Consider the following 14,310-nt stretch of genomic DNA (forward strand, 5'->3'; position numbering starts at 1 on the left):
AGGCCACCAGGGCATTTTTGCCCATCGAAGAGGACCGGAGTTATTGTCCCTCAGCAGGGGCGTCTGGAGGTTTAATTAAAGAGGATTTGTGGAGCAGTTGGAAGCCTCAGGTGTGGAGCCAAATGCGATTAAGTGACTGGCAGGGCCCCGCAAGGTGGGCTTGTCTCCACCTGGGCACGGCACCCAAGGGACGGGCTTGCTCAAGCCCCTGTGCCATCCCTCCTCCAGGAGTCCAGTCAAGTCCTCACCAAGGGTGCGTGTTGGAGGGTCAAACAAAAAAGGTGAGCCATACCCTCAAGGAACTGCTAATGGTGTTGACCCAGCCTCAAAGCAATGATTTAAACACCAAACTAAATGGTGCAGGCCCCCACACCAGTCACGGTTGGTGGAAAAGAGAGGCTGTTAACTGGAGACAGTGTCCTGGAGGAGGTCGACCCGGTGGGTGTGCCTCTCGGGGGTAGCTCCTCCTTGACTCAGAGGCTCAGGGAGGAAACGCCAGAGAAAAGCAAGTGTGGGTCCGGCGTGAAGTTCACAGAGTCAGACCAAGACTGCAGAGCCGCTGGGACCTTTCTGCAGGCCCCTTGGGACGGTGTCCTCAGACCCCCGGGAAAGCGTGACCACTCTCTGTGGTCAGGGCCACTTTGAAGGAGCAGTTGGCTTGCCTCCCTCAAGAGTGTGGAGTGGTGGGTGGAGAGGCAGCGTGGGTGTTGGGAGGCTGGCTCGCTGGGGGCTCGGCCAACGCCGGGGAGAGGGTGTGGCGTGTCTCATTTGGGGCCAGTGTTTGAAGGACTCGAGTTGGAGTTTGGTAGCGTAGGGACTGAGTGGAGAGAAAAGATCACAGCACTTGGTGGTCACCGGGGTGGTGCTGCCAGTGTGACAAGGGGGGGGCCAGGGAGGGGCCAAGGAGGGCGGGGAAGAGCCTGCAGGAGGCCGGTCCTAGACGGGGGTGAGAACTGGAGGCACGGAAGACAGGGAGAGGGTTCCCCAGAGAAAGGGCTCCTCACCAAGTGGCTGATTCCATCAAGGGCTCCCGGAGGCTGAAAGCGAAGAAAATGCTGCCAGGTTGAGAAGAATGTTGAGACTGGAAAGCAGCTCACAGGGCATTTTTCTAAGCCTCTATTTAGGAGGAAGAGCAGACCAAAACGGCATTTTTATTGTTGGTTTTAAAGATGGAGAGAGGGTTAGTGAAGGACTGAGTTTCGTGGAGGTGGGAAGGGATGAGGTTGGTGTTTAAAGAGAGAAAACCTCTCTCCTTAAGACGGAGCGAAGGAAGAGAAGACGGTCCACTGGGCGAGGTGGGGACGGAGGCCCAGTGCTGGGGGGCACAGGAGGTCGCTCCTGCCCAGCCTGTCAGCCCCGTCAGAGGACAGGGAGCGGACAGGGAGAAGCAGGTCCAGGAAAGGGCGCTCAGCATGTGCCTGGGCGGCAGGGAGAGAGGGCTGAGAGGGCAGCAGGGAGCGGGCCGGGGAGGCTGTCTGCTACGCCCTGGTCTGCTGGCTTCTCTTCTTCCTGCAGTGCTTTGGGAGGAAAGGAACAAGGCGGGGTAGGGAAAAGCACTAATCTTTTCATTAAGACGGGGTGGCATTGACACCAGTAATCTTTGCCTTACTTCCTGGAGCCTGGGCTCCTAGACTTCTGTAGAGACTTTCCCAGTCTGGCCTCCTCCTGCGAACAGCCCAGCCAGGTGGTCCGTCCATCTGGCCTTGCCATCGGAGGAGTCTTCCACCTCTCAAAGGCTGAGGTCATTTCTTCTTGCCCTGACTTATCAGTGGATCCAGCTCTAAGAGTCCCACTTGCCCTCACTGCTCTCTGGGCCCTGCTTTCATTTTTCTCCCCTCCTTGGTCTTGCAACAACGGCTAAATAGCCTGCAAGAGGGTCAGGCGGGGAAGATGAATGCCGGCCTGTGGGGGCTGCATCCTGCCTCTCCGTTAGGGAGTCGACGGAAGGCGGGAAGCAGAGTGGATAATCCAAGGAAACACCAACAGACACAATATGCTCCTTGTCGGATAATCCAAACAGTGTTTCCACTTGTGCTCGGAGAGTGCGGTGATGACTCGAGTGCACTGATTTGCTGGTCTAATTAGGTCTGATTTGAAGAGCACTGGTTGCATCGCCTAGAGGAGAGGCAGCAACAAGCAAAGCATTGCTGGGGAGAAGCCATCCAGTGAATAATCCCCAAGTGCACGCAGACGCAGGATGGAGGGTCCATGAAGGCCGCCTCCCGGCCGGCCATCAAAACAGTCCAGATCCTGCAGGGCACCCCGGGACACAGTACTCCACACGTGTTGTGTGTTGACCCCCAAAGGCCAGGTTAAGCAGGGAGAATGCCTGCACTTTACTCTCTCCCTCGAGATAGGAACAAAGAAAAAAGGGGGGGAAAACCCAGATTTTTTCCAAGCTTAACCCTAACCCCCACTCATTGTACTTTACTCCCTGTCCCCACCCCAGGCCTTGGAGGTGTCATGTTTGGTCACCATCCTTCAAGCTCTAGTGTTTCTGGAGGCCCAGGACCCAGTGCTGTGCTGCCAGAGGACCCAGGCCTGTTCCCCTGCCCGTCTCCCTGTCACAGCTCCTAGGGACATGCATTTGCTGTGTGCAGATTGCCAGAGTCCAGGCACACTCCAGATGAAATTGGCCAATTTTAGCTACAAATGAAAAGACAAATGAGATGGAAATTGCACAGAACAAACCTAGTCCTCATCAGTAGGTGTCAGTCCTGACACACGGAGCTGTGCAGCCTGTTCAGGCCCTTCCCTCCCGCCGAGGTCCGCAGGGCTCTCCCTTGATGAGAAGACCCACTCCTCCGCTCCCAGCCCAGCGGAGGGGCAGTCAGAGAGCCTTCGAGAGGAAGCCAGCCAGGGTGTGAGCATGTGTGAGATGGTGGTGGGGCAGGGGGTACAGGTAGGGGACACAAAGCAGATGCTGAATCGCACCATGCAGAAAGAAGAGCTCATTATTCCAAAAAAGGAAGGAAAAAAAAATTTTTTTGAACATCTGTGCGCCCAGCCCCGCGCTAAGTGTTCACACTGTAAAGGTAGAGAGCCCTGGGGGGCTCCCAGCCCAGGCGCCATGGAGAGAGAAAGCGAGAGGATGGGTCAGAGACAGCAAGTGCAGGAGGACATGCCTGGCAGAGGGAGGGGACACTGGGAGGAAGAAGCGGGATGGGCAGGAGAGCGGGGGTCAGCTCACAGCGGGGACGGAGCAGGCCGAGCTCCACAGCTACCCGGGACGTCCTGGAGCCTGAGCTACAAAGCAGGCCGAGGCCTGGGAGGGGCAGCCCGCCTGTCCCCTGGACTGCAAGGGACAGCCAGGAGAGCTCACCAGCGCTTTACAGACAGCAGCTAATTGGTTCCAGGCGAGGTGTCAAGGAGTAGGGGCAACAGGGAGTCCACGCACCAATCTAGTGAACGAGGAAAACCAACAAGCAAAATGAAGGATCGTTTACTTGCTCTTTGTGAAGAGGAGTCAAAGACCCAGGAGTTCTCAATCCCTGGGTTGAGGGACCTTACACATTTTCCGAGCTGAGGGAGTTGCAGAGATGCGGGGAATGCAAATTTGTTTTCTTATGGATGTAAGCTAAATACAGCTTTTGTAATAATAACAACAGTAGCAGACACTCGTAAAGCACTTACCAGGAGCCAGGCTGTTGTAAGCACTTAACCCTATTAGTTCATTCGCATAGTAAATATGCTGTGGTCTGGGGTTCAAAGCCAAACAAACACATGTAACTTAAAATCCATCCGTTTCCTTTCCTCTTCCTCACTCTGAAAGTTGATTAAGAACTGGTGGCCACAGAAAGAACTCTGAGCCAACTCTCCCTTGCTTGCGTTAGCATGAAGCAGAAGTGCTGTGGGGCTGGATTTGGGAGCAGTTCCATGAGGCCTTGGATGATCCAATCTTGGTGGGTCAGACAGACTTCCCCTCTGCCTCTGCATTCCCTGAGCTGAAGTGCTTCAAGCCAGGCCCCTTGCTAGAGTGGGGTGAGGTGCTCGTGGAGAGAGGAGATCTAGGAGACACCCTGAAGGGTGAAACTGGCTGTGAGGGTGGGTATGGCCAGTTCTCCAGGGACAGCTCCCTGCCCGTTACCAGAGCCAGAATCGATGTGCATCCCACCACTGTGAATGTCTTTAATTAAGCCTGATTGTCACCAGGGAACAAGTTTCTATAGTGACAAAGATACACTAGACCCTTGACATTCTCAAGGGAGACATTATAGCCCATCATGAATCAATGGATTAAAAACTACCCTATAATTTTCCCCGTAAAGCATAGTAACATATGGCTGAGAAAGGTAACGGTAACAAGGATAGCTAGTGAGGGCAAAGTTACCTAACTCTCAGCTTACCGGGAGGTTTCCCTGAATCCGACTCAACAGCCTGCAAGTCAACGCCATGCACCATTTCATGTCAGATGTCGGCTGCTGGTTGCAGTGTAAGCCACTTTATGATAAACTTGAGAATGCCAAGTGTCTACTGCTTTTCAAACAACAGATAGCACAGAGGGACTGTGATGGAACGGGGTAGACTGAACTCATCCATGTTTCTCTCTGCTGCTGCATGTAAACAAGAGTAGAGAAGGGGTGCAAGCCCACAGGGCAAGGGGCAGGACACCAAAGTGAATCGGTGATGTCTGTGCAGCTTTGGAAGTTGAGAAGCTAACTGACTTGGCTTGATGGAGCAAGTAGAACCTAGAGATCCCCAATGGAGAGGCCAATGAGCAATGGACAGATTCCTGCCGTTGAACCACAGACAGGCTCAGAAATCAGTGGCATCTGACGATAGGGTAAGGAGTAGGGCCAGAAGCAGAAGAGTGATTCCTCACCCTTTCACCACCAAGTAGCATCCTGGAGAGCTCTATTCTCCAGAGAGCCTGAACCCAAGAAGTGCTGGCATGGGAACACAGCTACAAGCATGGGTGGAAACGAAGCAGTTTATTGAAAAATGGGCATCTGCTGAATGTTGGCAAGCCAAATGGGGAGAGCCCCTTGCCCTGTTCTCCCTGTTGGCTCCCTGAATGCCGGTGACTGGGCAAACAGTGACATCTGGGGGGCTCCACTTGACACCTCCCTTGATGAAATTCACACATGCATGCAGAGCTTCCAGATGCCTCACTCGTAAATACGAGCCATCGGCCAAGCACCACTAGATTTTTAAGGAAGGCATCCAAAATAAAAAAGCATTAGCCAAAATAAAATTAAACAAATTGAAGACTGTAAACTATGCAGGGAGCAAAAGAAAATGTAAACACCACCACCATCACGATTGATATCCTCAGAAAAATAAGGGAGGATTTTTTGTGCCCAAAGAACAAGCATCCTTTAAAAAAAAAATTGAGAGATAATTCACATACCATAAAATTGGTCCTTTAAAAATGAACAGTTTCATGGGTTTTAGTGGTATCCACAAGGTCAGATCACCACTATGTAATTATGGAATGTTTCATCATCCCCAGGAAGCCCCACATCCGAAAGCAATCACTCCTCATTCTTTCTTCCTCCTGCCCCTGGCAACCACTAATCTACTCTCTGTCTCTGTCCATTTACCTATTCTGGACATTTCCTAAGTGGAATCATGCAACATGCAGCTTCTGTGTCTGGCTTCTTTCACTTAGCATAATGTTTTCAAGATTCATCCATATTGTGGCATTATCCGTATGTCACTCCTTTTTACGGCTGGATAATATTGCATGTGTGGATATTTCACATTTTATTTATCCATATATCGGTTGATGGACATTTGGGTGATTTGCAGACAGTGAAAATGTAAAGAACAAGAATGAACTCTTATAAACTTAAAATATATTTCATGTTTCTTAAAGGAAAATGATTACTTTCCAGATCACAAGAATCCATTAGGTGGCCAGCATAATTAGTGACAAAAGGCCCTCACAAGGACACATTTTAAAATTTCAAAATATTGGTGGTAAATGAAGATTCTACAGGCTTTAGGATAACAGCAGACTTCTCAACAGAACCCTGGCAGCCAGCAGATAATGGAAACATTCCTCCAAACACAGGAGGGAAGGTTTTTAAAATCTGAAATTATATTTTCAGTCAATCCATCAATTAATTATGGAGATTAAGACATTTTCAAGCATGCCAATTGTCAAGAAACTCACCTCTTGTTCAAACAAGTAACTTGCTGGTGTGCCCCACCAAAACAAGAAAGACGACGTGAAACCCAGGCAGAGGAACAAGCAGTGAGAATGTTTGCTACCATAGGAAAAAGCCTGAAAGGACCTGCACCAAAGTATTAGTATCGGTTAGTTGGAATTGGGAGGTGGAAAAGGAGATTATTTAAACCTTCTCCATGTGTTTTCCTCACTTTTCAATAACAATGCTATATCACACCTACGTGACTACATACATGTCGTCTCGTGCTGAGAGATGAAGGCAGGAGCGAGGTGCAGAGGGCAGAGAGGAGTCCCTCTGGTGGCTCTCCCCTCCGTTACTCCCACTGCAGCGCCCCTGTGACACGTTGCAGCCTCTGGGGCTGAATCAGACCGGCGTCTGTCTGTCTGTCTGTCTGCTCTGCTAGGCCGAGAACTTCCCCAGGGAAGGGCTGGCTCTTGTCTATCTCAGAGAGCAGGCACAGAATCAGAGCTTGGATGAATCTATGGAACGAGAAAGGGAGGAGGAAACAGAAATAGGAAAGAACAGAATTCCTACCAAACGTAGACCATAAAGTGAATGAGACCTGGGAGTAGGGACAGCGTCAGAGTTTAACAGATCTGCTGGCCTGGAAATGAAAGAAGTTGACTACAGGTCAAGGAAGGTAGTCAGCCCTGGGCATCCTCCACCTGGGGCCAGTGGAGTCAACTCCTGGAGTAATAATTCCCCAAACACAGAACTGCACCGCTGAGAGGGACCAGTGGTCACGTAGCTTTTTATCTTACAGCTGAGACTCAGAAGCCAGAATCCGGTGAGAGGGCCCTGCTCAGTCTCTTCCTACTCTGGGCCTCTGGTTCTTCCACTGAAAAGCCGGGAAGCAAAATGAGGTGACTGAGGTGAGCTCTGACCACCCGAGGCTCTTAGCACATGCATCCCAGGAGGCTGAGGACCAACTCACCTTACTTAGGTGTGGAGGCTGCCCAGGCAGACGCCTCCTCCGCCTCCCAGCCAGCTCCTTCCCTCTGTGGAGGCAACTTCTGAGATAGGTGCGGTGCTGGACCACGTGGGACAGCAGGTGTGGACCCAGCCGCCTGCATCAGAATCACCTGCTTAGAAGTGAGTTCAATCTGCAGGTTTCTGGGCTCCACCCCCAGGCTTGCACGATCAGGGACTTATAGTTGCATGTTAAGAAGCACTCCAACTGATTCGTGGGTGCACTCTGATTTGAGAAATGGATTCAGGGGGCTGGGATTAGGGTTGGGAGGTTCAGTGCTCATATTTGAAATAGCTCCCATTTATCCCATACCTACTCTATGTGGGGCACTTTCTGACATCTCTCATCTTTACAACCACCAGCCGGCAAAGTAGGTATTACTCTAATTGTACAGAGGAGAAAACCGAGACCCAGAACAATTAACTTGCCAGACATCGCACAGCTAATGCGACAAAGAGCCGGAATTGTAGCTGAGGTCCTTCTTTGCTGTCCTACTACGCAGCTCTGGCTCTCCGGAGGCCTGCCTCCAGTGTTTGGCGGGAACCCGCTGCACCCGCGGAGGATGGGGTCGTGTGAAGGCGGGGCTGCCCTGGGGGGCGGGCGTGGGGCGTGGCTGCCTCTTAGAGTCCTCTTCCCTCTCTTCTCAGGCTTCCTTCCCCCAAGCACGTTTTGACAGGGCTTGAAGCCATCTTCGACCTCTGTCTTCCCTTCTCCCAGCTTCTCATTGTCTTGCTAATTAAAGACGCCTCGAAGAATTGCCCTGCTAGAGTCGGACACGACTGAGCGACTGAACTGAACTAACTGAGCCGTTGGCTGCGTGCCGCACCCTCTGGGGAAGCGGCAGCAGACACTTGGGCCCCTGGGCCCTGGCGGGGGCCAGCTGAAGAAAACAGCAGAGCAGGGGCGAGGGCAGCCGCCCGGGAGAGGGCTGGACCAGGCCGTTGCCGGGAGGACGGTGTTCCGGGAGGAGCCCGCCAGCCGCTCCGGGCGGGTCCCGTCCTGAGCGGGAGGCCCCGCAGCTCCGTCACCTGCTCTGGTATTTGCCGTGACTCCCCCGGGATGCGTTCTGTGCCGGGTCACCGTAAAGCCCCACCCCAGAGTCTTCGCCTGCTCTCCCCTCTGCCTCCCGGTGACCAACCGTTTGGTTTGCTCGGAACTGGGGGCTTTGGGGATTCTGGACTTTAAAGCTGGGAACCGGGGACAGATTGGTCATCATCCTCTGCTGCCCTCTCCTCATTCGGGTCTGGGTCCACTAGTCCCTCCTCAGAGAGGTCTTCCCAGACCCCAGCATAGAGAACCACCAAGTCACAATCCTGTTTTGTTCCTGGGTTGGTTTTCTATTGCTCCTGGAACAAACCACGCCGAATTTCGTGGCTTAAAGCAACATGCATTTGTTGTCTCACAGCGTGTACGTCAGCAGTCCATCTGGGTTGGTTCTCATGGTTTCTCTGCTTCAGGTTTCAAAAGGCCAAAATCAAGCTGTCAGCCAGGCTGGACGCAGCATCTGGAGGCTCTTAGGAGAACCCACCTGTGAACTTAGGCGGGTGGCAGGTGGAGCCCAGCTCCTTGCGGGCGTGGGGCTGACGTCCCTTCTTCCGTGCTGGCTGTCAGCGTCCAGAGGCCTTTCTTCAGCCCTGGGCGTAGCCCCTGTGCCTCTGAACTAGCAACAGGACTCCAAGTCCCTGCGTGCCTGGACTCCCCCTCCGCTTCAGCTGGACAAAACTCCTTCATTATAGGGACTTGTGACCAGGTGAGCCTCACGTAATAATCCCGGTCACTGCCCTTTAGAGTCCGCAACCGTAGTCACATCTGCGCTGTCCCTTTTCCTGTGCAAAAGGTAACGGATTCAGCAGATTTCAGGGTTTTTAGAGGGCATCCTTGGAGAAGGCAATGGCACCCCACTCCAGTACTCTTGCCTGGAAAATCCCATGGACGGAGAAGCCTGGAGGGCTGCAGTCCATGGGGCCGCTGAGGGTCGGACACGACTGAGCGACTTCACTTTCACTTTTCACTTTCATGCATCAGAGAAGGAAATGGCAACCCACTCCAGCGTTCTTGCCTGGAGAATCCCAGGGACGGGGGAGCCTGGTGGGCTGCCGTCTCTGGGGTCGCACAGAGTCGGACACGACTGAAGTGACTGAGCAGCAGCAGAGGGCATCCTAATTCCTGCGCTCCTTAAGAGCCCTCGCCACTAGCAGGTTCCTTGCTGCATAGGTATTTATTCTCCGTTTACCATGTGTCCCTCTCCTCCCCATGCCAGTGCCACATGAGCAGGACGGCATCTGTATTGTTCCCTGAAGTGTCTCCGGCCCTTTCCAGTGCTTGGCGTGTGGTAGGCGTGGCACAGTTTGTTCGATGAGTGTTATAGTGATTGCTGGACGCCTGGTGGAAAGGGCAAGTTCTGCAACTCGCACGAGGCTTCTCAGAGCCTGCTCCCCACGGAGCAGATGGCAGGAGGTCCAGCAGGGAGACGCCCGCGGCTCCAGTGCCCTTGGCTGATCAGCCCAGCCTCTCTGCCAGTGTCCCCCTCCTCCTCCCGGAGCCCCCAGATGCTCAGTGTCTCCCTGCCTGAGGACTCCAGAGGGCAGAAGCCTCAAACTAGCTGGCGGCCCGAGGGGTGCTGAAGACTGCAGGCCGGCCTGGGAGGAGGCAGGGAGTGCTGCAGCGGCTGGGTTCAAAGCCAATCCACCTGGGACTTCCAACAATTAATTTTCCCCATCTGCACAACGATCAGCTTCTGAGGGAAAACAATTAGCCCACTGCAAATTGTAATTGTCGTCTCACTCCTGACTTTAATTTGGACTAATGAGGCTAAGTGATTCCCGCTCCCTCCGCCTCCCGCTGTCCGGGCCCTGGGCCCTCACCTGGGCGGGCAGTTAACCCTTGGCTGTCCGCCTTGCGCCAGAGACTTAGGGCCATTTGGAGGCTGGCCCAGGCCGGGGCTGGGCCGAACAGAGGCTGGCTGAAGGAGAAAGGAAGAGAGTGCCTCGGGCTCGCAGGGAAGCTGCCTGTTTACGCGGCTCCTAGACAAACAGAGTTTTATTGAACAGAATTGACTGCTGGCTCGCTTCTCTGTCACAGCCAGTTACCTCTGGGGACCCAGCATCCGGGAGCCTCTCCCTCCCACAGGCGGGTGCCCCTGCCCACCCTCTCCACTCTCCTGTGCTGAAGCTGTGCTCCACAGCCGGGAGAGTCTTGGGGTTGGTGTGAGCAACTTGGCATCATTCAATTCAACCCTGCTCCTGCTGCACAAACCAAGGCTGGAGCAGATGAGGACTTGCTCAAGGTCACACAGGGGTCTGGCCTCAGAAGGAGCTCACACCACCCTGCTGTTTCTTGCTTACCTGTCTGTCTCTCGTCTCCTCGGGCGCTTCCTTGCTCTCTTGCCCCTGGCATGCCCCCAGCACAATGTCTGGCATCCTCACAGATGCAGGAAATGAGGTGCGTGCAAAGTCCTGAGTCCACCAAGCCCCTCACCCCTCTTGGCTGGGTTGATTTGTTCACTCACACTCATTCATTCACCTGTCAGTGTCAATGTGTGCTGGGAACCACGCTAGATGCTCGAGCACAAAGACCAACAAGGCCCTTCCCTGCCCTCCAGGACCTCCCAGCCTCGTGGTTCTCATATGTGGAGCTGTTCGGCCCTGGGTCCCCAGCCTCGTGGTTCTCATGTGTGGAGACGTTCGGCCCTGGGTCCCCAGCCTCCAATGAGTCAGTCTTCAGTGAGAACCAACTCTGACCCTGACCGGCAGCAGGTGAGGGAGCGGACCCTGGTTCCTGGCCCCATCTCTGCTGCGGAGCCACCCTGAGCTCTCCTGTCACTGCTGCCTGAGGAGTTAGGTGTGGAATCAGGAATTTAGATTCCTCATCCTGGCTTTGCCACTGGCTCTCTGTGTGCTAAGTCACTTCAGTCGTGTCCGACTCTGTGCGACCCCATAGACGGCAGCCCGCCGGGCTCCCCTGTCCCTGGGATTCTCCAGGCAAGAACACTGGAGTGGGCTGCCATTTCCTTCTCCAATGCATGAAAGTTAAAAATGAAAGTGAAGTTGCTCAGTAGTGTCTGACTCCTAGCGACCCCATGGACTGCAGCCCACCAGGCTCCTCCGTCCATGGGATTTTCCAGGTAAGAGTTCTGGAGTGGGGTGCCATTGCCTTCTCTAGGCTCTCTCTGTGGCCTTCCGCAAACCCTCTCCTCGCACCTGAAGCCAGGGTGCTGGGCTCTGGTGTCTGTATGGTGCCCTCTGGAGACTCAGCAGGGGCCCCCCACCATGGGAGCCGGTGGGGCTGGTGGGAGGCCCCGGGCTCCTTAGGAACAGCCTGGCTCCAGGCTGCTGCCACCCCCGTGACCTGAGCCCACGAGGCCTGCAGGTAAAGGTCTGCACTGCAGCGGGCAGCTGTGCAGCCCCTTAGGTGGCCGCTGGCACCACAGGAGAGGAAGCGGGCATTGCTGGTGTGCCCTGGTGGGAGCCCCACATCTGAGTGCCATCCTTCAGTTTGGTGGGAGCACTGACTTGTGGGGAGGTGGAAACTGGCAGTCGGGAGAGAGAGGGATCTCTCAGAGCATCCTCTCCCAGGCTTCCATGGTGCCAGCTCTTCCATGGTGAGAAGAGCGCTGCACGTTGGCAGCTGAGCCTTATCCCCTGTGATATCCCCATGAGGGCAGCCTTGAGGGAGGCCACGGCTTCATCTGGGCCCTGCCCTGGCCCCTCCGTCGCCTCCTCCTGAGGGAGACACAGGTGACTGCCCCTCTGCTGCCTTCTCTGTGTGCGCTCCCTGTGGTCTGCCCAGGCCCGGACCAGCCGGCCCCAGCCCTGGGTCATTTCCTGCTCCTGGCCCTCTTGGCTGGGCTGGGCCACCGGCTCGGGTCCCTCCTCTCCCGCCCCCACCTGTGCCTGAGGGAAAGGCATGGGAAGGTCAGGACCCCTTCTGCTCTGAGGGCGCTTAGAGCTCATTGCCATCCGCCTGTTTTTTGTCCTGAGGATGGGAGGCCAGATGCCACAGCATGGCTGGTTCCTCACCTGGGACATCCCCACTGCGGCCCTGCTGCTGCGGCATGGCCCGTTCCCCAAGTGCCTGGGAACCGGCTCTGACATGCACCCTCTTGTCGCAGCCACCCTCCCCTTGCGATGCACACCTGGTCCTTCACTTACGCTTGAACCTCCCCCGCTCGCCCGCTGATGGGGCCGATGCAGCCTGCTCCAGGCTGGGGGTAGGGAGGGCGCTCCCCAACCCGGAAGTCTTAGGCTGACCCTGACTGGGATCTCCCATCAGTGCTTGTCAAAGACCACCTCCAGAGTGGGTTCAGCATGCAGGTTCCTGGGTCTCACCTCCAGAGAATGTGATTTCAGGAGTCTGGGTGTGTATAGGAATCTGCAGGATTAGTAAGTACCCTGAACCTGATTCTGGTGTAAGAGGACCGTGGCCCACCCTCCATGAAAGGTTGCTTGATCTAGATGTGGTGAGAAGAGCTCTCCCCTGCTCTTTAAGGCCTTGGAGTTCAGGGTTAAAGAGAGAAAGCATTGGCCCCCAGCCAGACTTGGTCAGGGGTCTGGAGTATTGGCTCACCCGAGATCTTCAGGTTGCTGTCAACACCCTCTTCTTGCCTTGGTGCCCTTGGTAATCCTGGTCTCCATCCGTATTCCTGCACTGGCCTGGGAGGTGGGCGCCTCAGCAGAGCAGAGGGGCTGGCTGTGGGCAGCATCTGGGAGCTGGCTCAGCTCTAGGAAGGGTATTTGCTTCCCCAGGGACAAGGCAATGCTCTGATGCTCCCCCACCTTCTTTAGATGCACTTTGAATCCCCCACTTGGGCTCACGAGGCTGGTCACAGCCCAGGCTGCACACGCTGGTGGCGTGGGGGCTTCAGCACCGTGCCCCCGGTCCGGACCCCAGCCCAGAGCTGTGGTGTCTGCCACAAGGCGCAAGCACATCAGGCCACCCTAGGAGGTCAGGAGCATCACCACTGCACCTCCCTCCCGCTACTGCTGCTTGCCCCTCTCAAAGACAGGTGAGGGAACAGGCGCCTGGAAGTTAGGTAGTTTGTATTACGGGTCACAGAGCTTTGGGGCACACTCAGAAGTCATCGACCCACCCTTCATTTTACACTGAGAAAACCAAGGTGCCAAGGGGTAACAGTTTCCCAGACTCAGAGAGGGCCAACGGAAAAGTTAAGCCTGCAGCTAGTTAGTGATGAGACTTGGGGAGTGTTCAGTCCTGGTTCCTACCTAAGACTAGGAAGGGGAAGCCTTGAGTGAGTGGTGGAGGTAGGATCTGGACCTGCATCTTTCTAAACTGCAGTCTATGCTATTGCTCCTCAATAGAAATAAAATACAAACCACATTTTATATATGGAGTAGCCACATGAAGGGCTTCCCAGGTGACTCAGTGGTAAAGAACCTGCCTGCCAATCCAAGAGACACAGGTTTGATCCCTGGGTCAGGAAGATCCCCTGGAGAAGCAAACAGCAACCCACTCCAGTATTCTTGTCTGGGAAATCCCATGGACAGAGGAGCCTGGAGGGCCAGTCCATGGGGTTGCAAAAGAGTTGGACCTGACTTAGTGACCGAACAGCAATAGCCACATTAAAAATGTGAAAAGAAACAGGTGATGCTAATAACATGTAACCCAGTGTATCAGCCCAGATTATCATTTCAACATGTAATGGGCGTAACAGATTTGCTAGTACTTTCATTCTTTTTGCACATTAAACCTGTGTAAGCTGGCATGGACAGCAGCGTACTGCACTTCTCAGTCTGGCCTGGCCACATTTCACGTGTTCAGTGGCCATGGGGGCTGCCATGTTGGACAGTGCAGGCTGAGGTTTTCGCAGCTGCTTGTTTCTGCTGCATCACCCAGTGACTCAGCATGAAAGTCAGAGCCGTCTCCTGGCCTCTGCTGCCCTGACTTCCTGCTGTTCCCGGGGGCGGGCCTCCTCTTCCTTTGGGCTCTTACAGGATTGTAGTCTTCTTTCCCTCTCACCTGCCCATCTTCTCATCCACCTCTCTCATACCCCCCTCTCCTGAGCTCTCTCCTGGAGGACTTGTTGTCAGACTAGAAACCTTTAAATAGGTGAGACAAAGGTGACAAATGCCCCTCATTTACATTCAGGTTCTATCTGGCTTTTTTGGCCCTGTTGAATGGCACTTCTATCAAAACATCTCATTTGGAAATGTCAGTGTGGTTTTTGATAAGTCATCAGTCACCGTGATG

At 54.4% G+C, this 14,310-nt stretch overlaps 1 protein-coding gene and 1 long non-coding RNA gene across 2 annotated transcripts in view; one reads left to right on the plus strand and one right to left on the minus strand.

The window, feature by feature from the left end:
- Positions 1 to 14,310, plus strand: part of LRRN2 (leucine rich repeat neuronal 2) — a 62,298-nt gene that overhangs the window by 23,410 nt on the left and 24,578 nt on the right. The window lies entirely within an intron of this gene.
- Positions 4,916 to 7,208, minus strand: LOC123333747. The gene is made up of 4 exons (XR_006551251.2): positions 7,069 to 7,208; positions 6,896 to 6,972; positions 6,367 to 6,613; positions 4,916 to 5,142 (listed from the first exon to the last, which is right to left on the minus strand). It is a non-coding gene; the product is annotated as an uncharacterized LOC123333747 (long non-coding RNA).

The sequence above is a fragment of the Bubalus bubalis genome, chromosome 5, assembly GCF_019923935.1.
Source record: "Bubalus bubalis isolate 160015118507 breed Murrah chromosome 5, NDDB_SH_1, whole genome shotgun sequence".
NCBI lineage: Eukaryota > Metazoa > Chordata > Mammalia > Artiodactyla > Bovidae > Bubalus > Bubalus bubalis.